Source organism: Trichosurus vulpecula, chromosome 6 (assembly GCF_011100635.1).
Source record: "Trichosurus vulpecula isolate mTriVul1 chromosome 6, mTriVul1.pri, whole genome shotgun sequence".
Classification (NCBI taxonomy): Eukaryota; Metazoa; Chordata; class Mammalia; order Diprotodontia; family Phalangeridae; genus Trichosurus; species Trichosurus vulpecula.
Window position 1 is genome coordinate 96,367,128 of NC_050578.1, and position 15,892 is coordinate 96,383,019.

The window sequence follows — 15,892 nt, forward strand, 5'->3', positions numbered from 1 at the left end:
CTTATACCTGTATGACCTTGAACAAGTCCTCCTAAGCCTTAGTTTTCTCATTTAGGTTTCATGGCTTCTGAAGTCCCTTCCATCTCTAGTTTTAAGAATTCTAAAAACCATATATTTCATGGAAAGACAAGGATGAGCTGAGATTTGTTTTATTTAGAAGCAACACTGACAGCAATGAGATCACATATCAATTAAGTCAAATATTTGATTATAGCAAGAATGTGGAATAGGTACAATCATATGAAGACTCAAAGGATGATTAATATGTCAGCCCCAAAGTTATAACTCTTCTTTCCCTAATGTTTTTGTTGTTTATCTAAGGAAGCTATTTGAGCTAGAATTATTGGGATCAGGATGATAAAATGGTCTCTGTATTGACATAACACTTTGCTTTCTTGTCTTGCTTGCGGCTGTTAATATTTCATAATACCCTATTTCAGAGGACAAAAGTAAAAATGAGACTTCTATGACATAGAGAATTGTTTTATTTCTCCTTTTGGACTTTACTATTGGCATGGTAAAATGCTTTTTAACAGTATCACTTTCTCCTAATATTTTGTTAATGATTTAGAGCTAGAAAGTGGGGTAGGGAGAGGAGGAGAAAAAAGTTTCTTGGTAACCTTCAAGTTCAGATCAATTCTCAATTTAATTAACTACGTATTTACTTTATCTTTAGTTTCTAATCTGTCACCTCTAAATTTGGAAAGAGTTGATAGAGGTGAAAAACTGAATTCAGAGGAATTTTTGGGGACAGTAGTATGGAGTACATTTGGATTATAGTTCTTTTTTGTGTCTGTATTGTCTAGGAAGGAAACTCCATCAATCAAGATAGACCGGCAACTATCTTCTCCTCTGAGGGAGTTTCCTGGAGCCCTGAGAAATTGTGTGATTTGTCCAGGATCACACAGCCTGTACGTCTCAGAGGCAAGTCTTAAACCCAAGTCTTCCTGACACCTAAGTGGATCCTCTATCTGCAATACAATGCTACTTTCCAAAGATTTTTTAAAAATGCATCATAGGAAAAAAATAGATTTAATAGCTAGCATTTAAATAGCACTTTAGGGTTGACAAAGTGCTTTACGTGTCTTATCACATGTAACCTTCAAAACAACCCTGAGAGGTAAGTGCTATTATTATGCCCATTTTACAGAGGAAGAGACTGAGGCTGAGAAAGGTTAAGTGACTTGCCCAGGGTGGCCCAGCTAGTAAGTGTCCAAGGCAAGATTAGAACGCAGGTCTTCCTGACCTGAAATCCTTTTAGGTTGTAAGCTCATTGAAAATAGGGACTGACACCTTTAATAACTGTATCCTTAGGATTTAGCATAGTGCTTAGTATATTGTAGGCACTTAGTAAATCTATATTGGTTTGGATTGATTGTATTGACTCCAGGTCCAGGGATTTTTCCCATGTGCAACTTAGCTTTCTTGAAATGAGCTTCTATTAGCATATGTGGAATTACATTTAGCACAGGAGTTAATGAACATTCAAATAGGTTTCTTACAAAAGGTAAAGAACCCACTTTTTTAATTCCATGCCAATAGTCTCACCTTGATAGCGTTGTGCTCTAGAAATCTCAGGGATGTTTTGTTTTGTTTTGTTTTTAAGTATATTTTGTTTTTTTTAACATTTTTTGCCCTTCAGTTAAGCCTCATGGATCATACAGACATAGACCCAGAGACGGAAGGAAAGTGGAGATGACATCTCTTCTAATTCACTCATTTTACAGATATGGAAACTGAGGCTCAGAGAGGTAAAATTGTTTTCCCAAGGTCACAAAGACAAGCAGTAGAATCCAAGTTTGAATATGGAACCTCTGTTAATTAATTAATTGTATTACTTAGCATATTTACTAAAGCAATCAAGAATTCACTACATGGTAGATTATGTCAATATTTTTTAAAGGTTTTTTTAAATTTTAATCTCTATTTATAACATTCTCTAAATTTTTAGTTTTGAATAGATGTCAACTGCAATCTAAAGTTCCAGAGGACTAAATTCAAATTCTGGTTTTACCATTGACTACATTGGGAACTTGGACAAGCTGTTTAATTAACCTCTCTAGGCCTGAGTTTCATGATTTGTTTAATGAGGGGATGTAAGCTCCTTGAAGGCAGCGAATTAAATTTTATATTTATATTCCCAGTGCCTAGAAAGAACAATGCTTGGCACATAGTAGGACTTTGTTGATTTATTAATGAAGAGTCCCTCTCATTTTCAAATCTACTATAGGTTTTTATTTAAGGAAGGCAATCAACTGTAATTTGCTGTTTATTATAATATGCACCAAAACAAAAAAATGGCCCAATCTCTAGTATCCCTAAAATATACTTGTACAATACATGACTTCCTCGATTTCCTGCTGTCTCAATAGGTTTTTTTAAGTTCATATAATTGATGAGCATGAAGGCAAGAAATCAAACATAAGGCAAAGCAGTTAACACAGTGGCCACAAATGAGAACACTTTGGATGAGAAATTGTTTTAATCAATTTTTCACAGAGATTTGAGAAAGAAAATCCCTGAGCTATTTATTGTCATAGCAACTAGATACCATGTGTCAAGAGAAAAAAAATATCCTCATGCTTTTGCTTACATTAAGAAATCATATGGTCAGATTGTTTTCACTAATGATGTGAGGTGGAAAATTGAAGCTGCAATACAGCTAGCTAGGTGATTAAAGCAAAAATAGATTAGAGCAGGAAGGAGAGAATACGAACATCACTTTATTTCTCTACTCCCTTAGAATTGAGGCAATGTGGCATTATAGTGTCTTTGAATTTACAGCTGTGAAGATCCAGGTTCCAATCTCACTTGTCATGAAGTCACCTCTATGTGATTTTGGTTAAGTCACTTAGCTTTTCTAAAAGTATTTCCTCATGTGCAAAATTTAACTTCTAGTTCCTATCTCACAGGGCCGTTGTGAGGCACAGAGGTGATAATACATGTCTTTTGTAACCTTTAAGGTGCTATCTAGAGGTCAGTTAAATAGGTAATCCTGGCCTCATGGTATAGAGGTGGCACACTTTGAAATTAAGTCATATCATTCATAAAGGATCTAAAACTATACATTGGGGAACTGACATTGTCAGAGAATTATATCTATGCTTCACCCCCAACTTCACAGACATTCTCCACCAGATGTTTTCAGTTATTGTCGTTCAGACATATAACCAACCAACTAAATATTTTGCTGACTTCTACCATCAGGATCTCATCCATACCACACATAATGCCTTTCAAGGACGATTTCAACCTGTTGTTGGATTTAATCTTTCTGTTTTTAATTCTGTTTTTAGGGGGATGTTTACCATCTAATAAATCCCATGAAGGTGGGGGTGGTCTACCCTCATAAGAAAAGAAATAATGGGGTTTAGGCATAGAAATAGCACTGTTCAATTTTCTCTGCCAGAGGTGCCCCTTAAAAGGAGAGGAGATTTGGATTTTTCATGTTCCCTGTAAATTATAAGCTCATTGAGGGCAGGAACTATTTTTCTATCTCAATTCCCTGCATATAACAGGTGCTTTACAAAAATGCTTGCTGAATTGAAGGGAGGACAAATTGTGATTTACATGATTTCAGAGATTTCCATGAGTTTAACTCTCATTTACAGTGGGAGAAATTGGGGAGAAATCAATCTTGTGTGACTTACAAATTCAATTCTATTTAATGCTATTAAAAATAATAAAAAGGGAAGCCTAGTCCAATACTTAATGTGTTAGGGGAAGCATGTCCACATGGTGTTCTAACACCCAGGTTTATCATGATACCACTAATTTAAGATTATTTTTATCATGTTGCATTAGCAAGGCAATAAACATCTAACACATTTAGGTGTTGATTTTCATAGAATTTTGGCAAAGATTTTCCTTCTTGATTCCATTTCTATGATGAAAAATGAAAATATCTTTCCATTTATAATACTTTCATAACAGTGACATATTTAAACAGTCAGGTATAACTTAAACTGCAACAGATTTCTCTTTTTAAAATGCTATATTAATTTTTGATTAATATCAAAATCACTCCCCAATTTTTTGTCCAAGCTCTAGTGCTCTTCGTTACCACATAAAAATATTGCCCCCAAAAACAACAAAGCAAAAGTGTCTGATGCAGTGACCACAGCTGACCTAATATGTAATATTGTACACCTTAAGCCCCCACCTCTTTATTGAAAGGAAGGAAGAATGTTCACATATCATGCCACCTCTGGAACCAAAATCGATCATTGTACTAGCTCTGAATATGGTTGCTGTTTAATACCACCTTTATTTCTATTATTGTAGTTATAAATATCATTTTCCTAGTTCTGCTTTCTTTGCTCTGTGTCACTTCAATCTTTCCACGTTTTTTTCTGACTTCTATATAATTCCTCCATTAGTATGTGATAATATTCCATAACAATCTTCCATTGAAATTTGTTCAGCCATTCTCCTCTAGCTACTGTGAGAAAGGAAAAGCCTTAGTACCTTTAGACTTAGGTCATTATAATGGTAAGAAGAGTGGGACTTTTTTTTCACTGTTTTCTCTTTTGGAATGCTGAGGTAATCAAGTGCCTTTGATGAGTCTTGCCTTTCAAATGTAATGGCAAGCAAAGGGTACATTTTGTTCTCTTCTGTTTGAGTGCTTCTCAGCCCTAAAGCAATCAAGTGCTTTTGATTGAGTCCTTTGTTTCAATCAAGAGTCTTTGATTGAATGGAGAGTCTTTGATGACCTGCTTAGGGAAACAAGAAAGCCCCATGCTCCAAGCCCCACACCCTTTTGCTAAGTAGATGCTAAGCCCCAGGGCCCTGAGACTTGTATATAAGATCTGAGGTTGGCTTTGGTTTTGGGTCTCTCACTTACTGGAAAAGTGTCCTGTCATTTGACCAGATGAGACTGTGAATAGCTGTCACGGAGGAACCTTCCCCTGGGCCTGGCTTTGAAAACCCAGATGTTGCTGCTTTTCTCTCTGGTAACTGTGTATGTGTTGCGATAGACAGATAGAATCCTGTTTGCTGATTTGTGTTATTTTTGCTCTGTTTGTATAGTTTCTGTTTGTATTTGCTCTGAAGTTTAAGGTGCTGATTTTTTCCCCTGAACTAAGTCAATGATATATGTATGTTTAATTAAAGTGAGATTATTAACCCCTTAAAGTTACTTTCCTTAGAAAAGCAGATCAAAGAACCTATGCTAGCAGCCCTCCCGTGTGATGGTGTTATTGGTCTTAAATAGCCTCAGTAGCTGTAAGCAACATTGTCGTTACATTCATGTGTATACATATGTATATATGTGTACATGTACATATATAAATGCCATATATGTATAGGCGTATTTGTGTGTATGCCTGTATTCACAAACCAAAATCACTGTTACAGAGCAAATGAAAAAGAGCCAGTAGTTTCAGCCAATCTACTTGTAATAAATGGAAGTGCCACAACCATATTAATTTTCCAGTAATTGTCTATCCCAGTGAGCATGTTGACTTTTTCTAAGTTGATTATCTTTAAGTATGCTAATATTATTCTGTACAAGTGTCATGTCGACCTGGGCCCTTGTGCAGCTAGATTAGTCAATTTAGGCCATAATCTCCTAAAATTAAAAAAAAAAATCTACTCTAACTTGTCTTACCCATTTTGACATCTGTGATTTATCAGGTTTAATTAGATAAACCTGGTATCGCAACTCAATTGTAATTTGTACTTTCAACCCCTGATAGGCACAATCTTGCTGTTTTTATATTTTGAGTGCTTTACAGATAGCTGTATTGCTGTGTCTAAGAAGTGAAAATAATGATGGAAAACAAGTTGAAGACCTCAGAAATCATCTCCCCCCAACTCCTTACTTTAGAGATGAGGAAACAGGCTTGATGGTGAAATTACTTGCCCAAAGTCACATAGAAAATAAGTAAGAAATTTAGGATTTGAACTCCACATCTCAGATTCTAAATCTAACACTCTTTCTCCTAGGCCACTCTGCCTCTCTTCAGGAAAAAAGGGACATAGAAAATTCAATATTTTCTCCATCTTTTTGTGCCAATCATGCTGCTCGAATGGAGTTTGCTTTGGCCTTGAACACTTATTGAAGAGGACAATCATTGAAGTTGTTAAATATTACTGCTTGGTAACAACATATAAGAATATTTTGCATAAATATTAATGTAATTAACATTGAGAGGTTAGGAAATTCATATTTAATTATGAAGATATGCAAGGGTAGCAATTTCCCTTTCCTAATTCAGGCAAAGTGTTCTAAGTTTGGATGATTTCTCTAAGGAGAGTCACTCTGTGACCATTGCTGACTAAATCGGGACAAAATGAAAGAGCATAAATAAAAGTCATAGCAGTAGTATATGAATAATCAGATTTTTTAGTTCTTAGAGCCCTGTAATATGGATTTTATAGATGATCCATAGTGAATTGGATGGCCTAAATGTTCACTTGTATAAACAGCCTTATAGATTAATGCTTTTTTTTTTAAAGCATCTATTAATAGTTTACAAGTGTCAAGCTTACTAGGAACAGACACAACTGAACAACAACAACAACACCCTTTAAGGGTAAGGAATGTCTATTTTGGGAGGAAGGCAGGTGGCACAGAGGATAGAATCTGACCTCAGACACTTACTAGGTATATGATCCTGGGCAAACCACTTAACCCTGTTTGCCTCAATTTTCTCTTCTGTCAAATTAGCTAGAGAAGGAAATGGCAAATCCTTATATTCTCTTGGCCAAGAAAACACCAAGCAGGGTCACGAAGAGTTGGACAAGACTGAAACAATTGAACAAAAACAACAAAGTGTCGGGCACTATTCTGGGCACTAAGAATATAAAATTAAAAATGGACTTATCCTGAACTCAAGAAGTACATTTCAACCTAATAGGCGGAAAAATCACATATAGGAAATTAGTGGCCAGGGAAAAGAGTTTGGTATGGGGAATCAGAGGAACAAAGAATCTTTGGCAATAGGCCATAGGGCCATTAACATGACTTTTCCAGAAGTAATGTTAGTATTTATTTGATTATTGTGCCAAGGCAAGAGATGGAGGTTAAGGACTGGGGAGTGAGATGGCCCAGGGGAATATACTGTTAGCAGGAAAGCAGATGGCAAGATGGCCAGGTAGAGAGATGGCTGGGTTTGGATGTGAAGCGTGGTGTGGTCAGGAGCCAGCCACATACCGGGGATCTTTTTAAGGAAATTGAGAACTGACTTAGCTTTTCTATCAGAATTTAGATTCATATTTTGGGCAATCCACACAATCTCATTGGGTCAGATTCATTTTCCCCTCTGAGAAACGAGGTTAATTGATGAGATTTTCTTTCAGCTCTAGAATACTATGACTCCATGATTTTTTCACAGAGAATAAAGGTTTTCACTTAGATAGGCAAATATAATGTATTATAATCTAAGTATGCTTTATTCAAAAGAAACACCACTGTGCTCTCTTGTGTTTTGATGGGATTTTCAGACTTGAAACGAGAGTGAGAATAGAATTAGGATTGTTATTGTCATTGTTTTGTTTTAGTTATTTCTTTTAGGTGTGGGACCTGAGAAAATAATTACCTGAAAGAAGTCATTCACTTCCTCAGCAATGGTGTCATGTCTTTATATTGTCCAAGGTCATAATAGAGTACACGATGCACTTTGATAAACCTCACACTTGTTATATCCATGTCATATATTATTATTTTTTATTTGGAAGTTTTGTTTTTAATGTTATTAATTATGTTGACTGTTTTTCTAATGTTAAACAATCCTTGTACGCCTGGTAAAAATCCAACTTTGTTATAGTAAATGATTTCTTGAACAACTCACTGTAATCTATTTGACAGGATTTTGTTTACAATTTTTGAATCATCATTCATTAATGATATTGTCATACAGTTTTAACTCTGTGTTTTATCTTTCCTTGGTTAAGGGATTAGGACTATATTTGTGTCATAAAAAATTAAAATAGTTTTGCAAGATATTTAATCAGCCATTTTATATTTCACATTGGCTCCCTATGATGCCACACCTCTTGTGAACTTTGCGCTCAGCTGCTCCCACAATCATCCGTTGCAATGGATGCTGCTGCTGCACCCTGAAGGTCTTTTCCACATCTGGACATGTCCATATTTGTATATTGGTTGCCCTTTTCATGTTTCTCTTGAATCTTGTATTTGGAAGTCAACTTTTCACTTCAGCTCTGGTCTTTTCATCAAGAATTCTTGAAAGTCCTCTATTTCATTGAATACTCAGTTTTTCCCTTGATGTATTATACTCAGCTTGCTGGGTCAGTGATTCCCGGTTTTAATCCTCGCACCTTTGATCTCTGGAATATCACATTCCAGGCTCTTCAATCCCTCAATGTAGAAGCTGCTAAATCCTGTGTTATCCTAATTGTGTTTCCACAATTGAATTGAATTGTTTCTTTCTGGCTGTGTGCAATATTTTCTCCTTGACTTAGGAGCATTGGAATTTGGCTGTAATATTCCTAGGAGTTTTCCTTTGGGGATCTCTTTCAGAAGGTGATTGGTAGATTCTTTCAATCTCTATTTTCTCCTCTGGTTCTAGAATATCAGGGAAGTTTTCCTTGATAAGTTCTTGAAAGATGATGTCTAGACTTCTTTTTTGATCATGGCTTTCAATAATTTTAAAATTCTCTGTCCTGGAACTATTTTCCAGGTCCATTGCTTTTCCAATGAGATATTTCACAGTCTTCTTTTTTTCATTATTTTGGTTTTGTTTTATAATTTCTTGATTTCTCACAAAGTCATTAGCTTCCATTTACTCCATTCTGATGTTTAAAGAATTATTTTCTTAGATGATCTTTGGACCTCCTTTTCTGTTTGCCCAATTCTGCTTTTTAAGGCATTCTTCTCACTGGCTTTTTAGACTCCTTTTGCCATTTGGGTTAGTCTATTTTTAAGGTGATATTTTCTTCAGCATTTTTTGGGTCTCCTTTAGCAAGCTGTTGACTAGTTTTTTTTTTTCATAACTTTCTTGCATGACTCTCATTTTTCTACCCATTTTTCCTCTATTTCTCTTACCTGATTTTAAAAATCCTTTTTGAATTCTTCCATAGCCTGCAACCAATTCATATTTTTTGGAGGCTTTGGATGTAGGGGCTTTGACTTTGTGGTCTTCTTCTGGTTGTATGTTTTGATCTTCCCTGTCACCAAAGTAAGATTCCATAATCTGATTTTTCCCATTGTTTGTTCATTTTCCCATCCAATTACTTAAATTTTTAGCACTTTGTTAAGGTAGCACTCTGCTTCCAGAGTGGATAGTGCACTGCTCCAAGCTTCAGGGGTTTTGTGCAGCTGTTTTCAGAGATATTTCTAGGGATCTGTAAATTTTTAATTCTTCCAAGTTTGTATGATCAAAGGAAAGATTGTTACTACTCTCCTGGTCTATTCTCTGGTCTGTGAGTGAGCACAAGCACTCTTTTCTGCCTTGAAACTGTGAGGAGGATTCCCTGTCTACTACCACCATAAGCTCCACCATGCTAGCATTCCTCCTAGCCCCAGGATCACCACCCAGGACTGCAACCCAGATCCAAGCAAGGGCAAAGCAAGAGAATCTTGCCTTAGCATGAACAAAGAGATCCCTGCAATCCCCCTCTGATCAGTCTCTCCATCCCCCACTGTCTATGGGACAAGAGCTCCAGAAGCAGCCACCACCACCACCCTGGGGCTGGAGCTGGACCATGCTGCTCTGTCATCCAGGTCCAGAGAGACATTTTCCACCAACCTTCTATATTGTCTTGGGCGTTTGAGGGTTGAGAAGTCTGGAAACCACCACAGCTGCCAGTGATTCAGTCCCCTGAGGTCTACTTAGGATGTTGCTGTGTCTCAGTCCATACCCAATCAGCCCACACTGGACTATGCTCCTCTCCCAGGCCAGTGCAATAGACCTTTCCTACTGGCCTTCCAGGTTGTCTTGGGCTAGAAATTGGTCTCACTCTGTCATTTTGTGGTTTTTGCTGCTCTAGAATTTGTTTAGAGTCATTTTTTACAGGTATTTGGAGGGGTTTCAGGGAGAGCTCAAGGAAATGCCTACTCTTACTCCACCATCTTGGCTCCACCCCCCCATATATTATTATTATTAACATGATATTTGTTAAGAGGCAGCAGGGCATGGTTGCAAGAAAGCTGGTGCCCCCAGAATCAGTGAGACTGGATTTTAAACTCACATCTGGCACAAATTGCATGACTCTGGATGAGTCCCATAATCTTTTGGTGCTCCCAGATAATCAGTAAGACTATAAGTGACAGAACAGTTACAGATATGCTTTGGAAAAGGAAACTCCTCGCCAAGAACTACCCACACCAGTAAAACCACAGGTTTGATAAAAAAAATCATAAGTGTTGAGTAGCCCACATTTTCCCCAGTAGATTTCCCCTCAACAAGGTGAAGATATAATCAAATGGGATATATGAGGAAAGCTGTAAAAATGATGGATGTTTTTAACCCGTGTCATGAAAGTAGGAGTAGATGAAGGAAATTATTAATTCAAATTACAGCTTTGTTAAAATCTGTCAGCATGCCTACTTTAGAATCTTAAGATTTAGAATTGAAAGGAGCTTCAGTGATCAACCTATTTCAATCTCTTTCCCTCTTCCACTCTGTCTCCCCAACCCCAGATCATTTGACATATGAGGAAGCTGAGGCCAGTGAAGTTCACTGACTAGCCCAGGTCAAATAGCAAGTTATAGACAGAGAAGAGACTAGAACCCCAGGTTCTTGATTTTTATAATCCAACACATTGGCAACATGAAGCCTGTATTTATCCTTTGTGAAAAAGAAAACCATGGAATCAGAGTATACTATAGATAGAAGAGAAAATGTAATCAACTAGCCTTATTTCTGAGATGGAGGAAAGGAATCAGGCCCAAAGAGATTGGGTGCGTTGCCCAATGTTTGAGTCTAAATTCTGATAGAAAACCTAAGTGAGTTCTCAATTCCATTGCATAGCCAACTAGTATCTGACTGGCTACTGAGCATGCTTCATGTCCAATCCAGCCAATTACCTGGCACATCTTGCCGTCTGCCTTGCTGCTAAATGTATATTACCCTGATCCTGAACCCCCAACTTCTATCTCTTATCTGGGCAGAGTAATCAACTTTATTATTATTATATTCTGTCTATAAAAATCAGGACAATGGACCTATGGATAAATTCACTGTGCCTTTGAATCTCCAGATCAAACTACCTTCCCTTGAGATTCCTTCTCAGTATAATTAACTATCTGAATTTAATCTATAAGAAAATGGAATCTGAATATTGAACTATACATAGTAGAGACAAATTCAGCTTTCCCCTTTCATATCTTTGCAAAAATCTTTCTCTTGGTAAGATAGCAAATATTCAGATGCCTAAAAATGTTAAAAGAATGACTTCAGTTAATATTATGCTAGTATGAAAGCTGCTTCAGACACTGAAATGGAATTTTTCAGTCCCACAAAGTACCAGGCAATGAAAGAGTTAATGAAGTTTCCAACTAAAGCTTATTCATGCATATGAATACTTGGGCTCCTCATTTAAGGAAATCCAAGTCGTGATGTATGTCTTCCCAAATTACTTTCTGCTGATTCAATCTCCCTTTATTACCCCTGGTTTGTTCAGCAGGTTTCTCACTTGTATTTTGGAGATTTGAGCTCAACTGTGCCAAAAGAAAGAGTCAAGCAATCACAACAGTAGCTTGTTTCTATGGAAGCTAAGTGGTAATAACATGGAAAATTCCTGTTATGATTTCTCAAAGGTTACTCAACCTTAGCAAGTAAATTCCATATTGAAATACTCCCTTAGTCTCAGGGCTCTTTTCAATATAAATTGCTAATATGATTGATTGATGGAAATATAGGCTCAAAGATTTCTCACTTGGGTAAAGTCCAACTAGGTTCCCAAGCTAGAGACCTAGATAAGTGCTTCATGAATGTCAAGATCGTAGTCTAGGCAAGTGCCTTAGTGGTCATTGAATTAGAGCTAGAAGGAACTTCAGAGGCCTTCTAGGCCAACCCCCTCATTTCACAGATGAGAACAATGAAGCCTAGAAATGTTAAAAGACTTGCCCAAGGACTCACAGTAGGAAGTGGCAGAGCTGAGATTTGAACCAAGGTCCTCTTACTCAAAACCAACCCTCTTGCCACTGCCATGGAATATTAGTCATTAGATAGGTGTACAGCTCTCAATACCTGATTCCTTGAATTATTATGACTACTGCTATTATTAACCAATATATATATATATATATATATATATATATATATATATATATATATACATCTTCTTGTTGCTGTTCAGTCATTTCAATCATCTTTGACTCTTTGTGACCCCATTTGGGGTTTTCTTGGCAAGGATACTAGAATGGTTTGCCATTTTCTTCTCTAGCTCATTTGCCAGGTGAGGAAACTGAGGCAAACAGGGTTAAGTGACTTGCCCAGGGAAACATCCCTAGTAAGTGTCTGAGGCCAGATTTAAACTCATAAGGATGAATCATCCTGACTCCAGGCCTAGCACTCTCTCCACTTCACTGAGCTGACCAATGTTTACACGAGAAGGGAAATAAGCATTTTATCAACTCCTGTATGCCAGACATTGTGCTAAGTACTTTAAAAATATTATCCCATTCGACCTTCACAATAACACTGAGAGATAAGTATTGTTACTCTTCCCACTTTAAAACAGTTGAAGAAACAGAAGTAAACAGAGCTTAAATAACATGTCTAGGGTCACACAGCTAGTTAGTGTCTGAAGCTGGATTTGAACTCAGGTCTTCCTGAGTTCTAGACCTAGTATCCATGGTACCACCTAGCTGCCTCTAAGCATTTTAAGGTTTTCAAAACACTTTAAATTTATCTCAGTGACTCCTCAAAATAACCTTGAGAGGTGGAGGTTATTATATGCCCATTTTACAGACAAGGAAACTAATGCTAATAGGGTCAAGTGATTTGCCCAGAATCTCATAGCTAGTAAGTGGCAGAAGTACAGTTTAAAATTCAGATCTTCCCAACTCCAAGTTCAGTGTTCTATCCACTCTGCCAGTTAGCTTTGTAATTTAAGTTACATAGTAAAATTGTCATTGTAAGAGTTTCTGTTCTTTGGTTAAAGTGAAAAACATAACTAATCCTGAATGTATGCACTATTGAACCATGCTATCTTGGGTCACATTACTAGAAGACCTATGAGAAGGTGAAAAAAGTAGTCAGTCAATTTATTCTGTGTATGTGATATCAAAATCTAGTTGTAATTGAGCCCAAGTTCTCTAGACCTCTCTACTGCACCATTCATGAAAATGATGGTTTTGCCATTGTCTAGTTACAGAAACCTAGAGCTAAAAAAATTCTGTCTGTCTCAGTTTCCTCATCTATAAAATGGAGACATAATACCACCCATCTCCCAGTATTGTTGTGAGGATTAAATGAGATAATATTTATGAAATGTGTTGCAAACCTTAAAGTGCCATTATTATTATTATTAATGTTATTATTATACAACTTTGTCAATTTTTTCAAACTCTCAGAAAGTTCCAAGGTAAGTGTCAAGTGTTAGAGGATTGCCTAGGGGATCCTGCATCTTCAGGGGATGTTCAATCACATTGTATCAACTGGGAATAAACCTAAGTATTAATGTGAATTCAATCAACGAGATCATAGGAGATGGATTTTAGCTTCATATATAGTGGTATTCTGTTAAGTTATCACTGATCAAAACAGAAGTTGAGATTATAAGCAAATTATGTTCCTCTTCACACATACCAACTTTGTGTAGAAAAGATTGTGCCACCAAAAAAAAGTTTTCATAAGAGAGATAAAATTGTACTAAATTTTTATTGGCGGAAAAGTACTGACAGATAATTAGTGCATTGATCATTAGGTAGAGATCTCACATTTATAATAACAAAATTAATATTTTTGATAGATGGTCTAAAAACTATGTAGCTAATTCTTAGCACCCTCTGCTACTATCATGTTGAAAGTAGAAAGAGGTTTCCCAGGGCTCAGTGCCGTTTTGTATCATTGTGCCAATATGACCACGGGTTATCATGTCAGAGTTCATCGTGTGGAGATGAATATTGACTGACCTCTCTATGTCTTGGTGGAATTGTCCCCTGTCTGCAGACAAATTTTCTCACTGGGACTATACTCAAAGCTTTTCAAATTTGTTAGAATCTGCCAGAATTCATACTATTCTAAGGCAGCACTTTAGAATTTAGGTCCGCTTTTCTCTGCAGAATCACCATGGCGGCTGACACCCTGCACACATATCCTGAAAACTGGCAGGCCTTCAAGGCCCTCATTGCTGCACAGTACAGTGGGGCCCAGATCCGAGTGCTGTCCGCACCTCCCCACTTCCACTTTGGTCAGACCAACCGCACCCTCGAATTACTCTGAAAATTTCCTGCAGGCAAGGTTCCAGAGTTTGAGGGTGACGATGGGTTCTGTGTGTTTGAAAGCAACACCATTGCTCACTATGTGAGCAACGATGACCTTCAAGGCTGTACTCCAGAGGCAGCTGCCCAGGTGATCCAGTGGGTGAGCTTTGCTGACAGTGACATCGTTCCTCCAGCCAGTACCTGGGTGTTCCCCACCCTTGGCATCATGCACCACAACACACAGGCTACAGAAAACTCAAAAGAGCAGGTGAGGCGGGTTCTGGGGCTGCTTGACGCCCACCTGAAGACTCGGACTTTCCTGGTGGGGGAGCGTGTGACTCTGGCTGACATCAGAGTTGTGTGTACCCTCTTGTGGCTCTACAAGCAGGTTCTAGAGCCGTCTTTCAGGCAGGCCTTTCCCAACACCAACCGCTGGTTCCTCACCTGCCTCCACCAGCCCCAGTTCCAGGCGATGTTGGGAGAGGTGAAGCTCTGTGAGAAGATGGCACAGTTTGATGCTAAAAAGTTTGCTGAAAGTCAGCCTAAGAAGGAGGCCCCAAAAAAGGAGAAGGGACAGCGAGAAGAGAAACAGAAGGCCCAGGCCGAGCGGAAGGAAGAGAAGAAGGTGGCCACAGCCTCTGGCCCCAAGGAGATGGACGAGTGTGACCGGGCTCTGGCTGCAGAGCCCAAGGCCAAGGATCCCTTTGCCCACCTGCCCAAGAGTATGTTTGTGTTGGATGAGTTTAAGCGAAAGTACTCCAACAAGGACAAACTGACAGTGGCCCTGCTGTACTTCCGGGAGCACTTTGACCGTGATGGCTGGTCCCTGTGGTATGCCTAGTACCACTTCCCCCAGGAGCCCAGCCAAACCTTCATGAGCTGCAACCCCATCACTGGAATGTTCCAGCGCCTGGACAAGCTGATGAAGAACGCGTTTGCCAGTGTCATCCTTTTTGGCACCAACAATAGCAGCGCCATTTCTGGAGTCTGGGTTTTCCGGGGCCAGGAACTTGCCTTCCCGCTGAGTCCAGACTGGCAGGTAGGTTATGAGTCCTACACGTGGCATAAGCTGGATCCTGGCAGTGAGGAGACCCAGACCATGGTCCAAGAGTACTTCTCCTGGGAGGGGGCCTTCCAGCACGTGGGCAAGCCCTTCAATCAGGGCAAGATCTTCAAGTGAACGTCCTCTCTGCTACCACCTAGTTGCCCGCTTCCTCCTCTGCAGGGAGGTGCCAGTCATTAAACGAAACTGAACACAGAAGCCCCCCCCCAAAAAAAAAGAATTTAGGTCCACCTCTACACAAAGGTGAGATATTGAAACAGAACAATGACCAAGCCTGCCAATATAGTACTTATATTTCTTTCTAAAACCTTCCTAAATATTCAAGGTATCTAAAGCAATGTTATGTAGTAGATAAGTGGCTAGAAAAATGAAAGGAAGACCTAGGTTTAAATCTGGACTCTGTAATTTACGAGTTAGATAACCCTGGGCAATTCACTTAACCACTCTCTGACTCAATTTCCTCAACTGTAAAGTAGGGATCATAATCTCTG

At 38.4% G+C, this 15,892-nt stretch overlaps 2 pseudogenes; one reads left to right on the forward strand and one right to left on the reverse strand.

Moving 5' to 3' along the window:
• Positions 1 to 8,120, reverse strand: part of LOC118854689 — a 33,384-nt pseudogene extending 25,264 nt beyond the window's left edge.
• Positions 8,121 to 14,204: 6,084 nt separating this feature from the next.
• LOC118854188 lies at positions 14,205 to 15,599 on the forward strand (annotated as a pseudogene).
• The last annotated feature ends 293 nt before the right edge of the window (positions 15,600 to 15,892 follow it).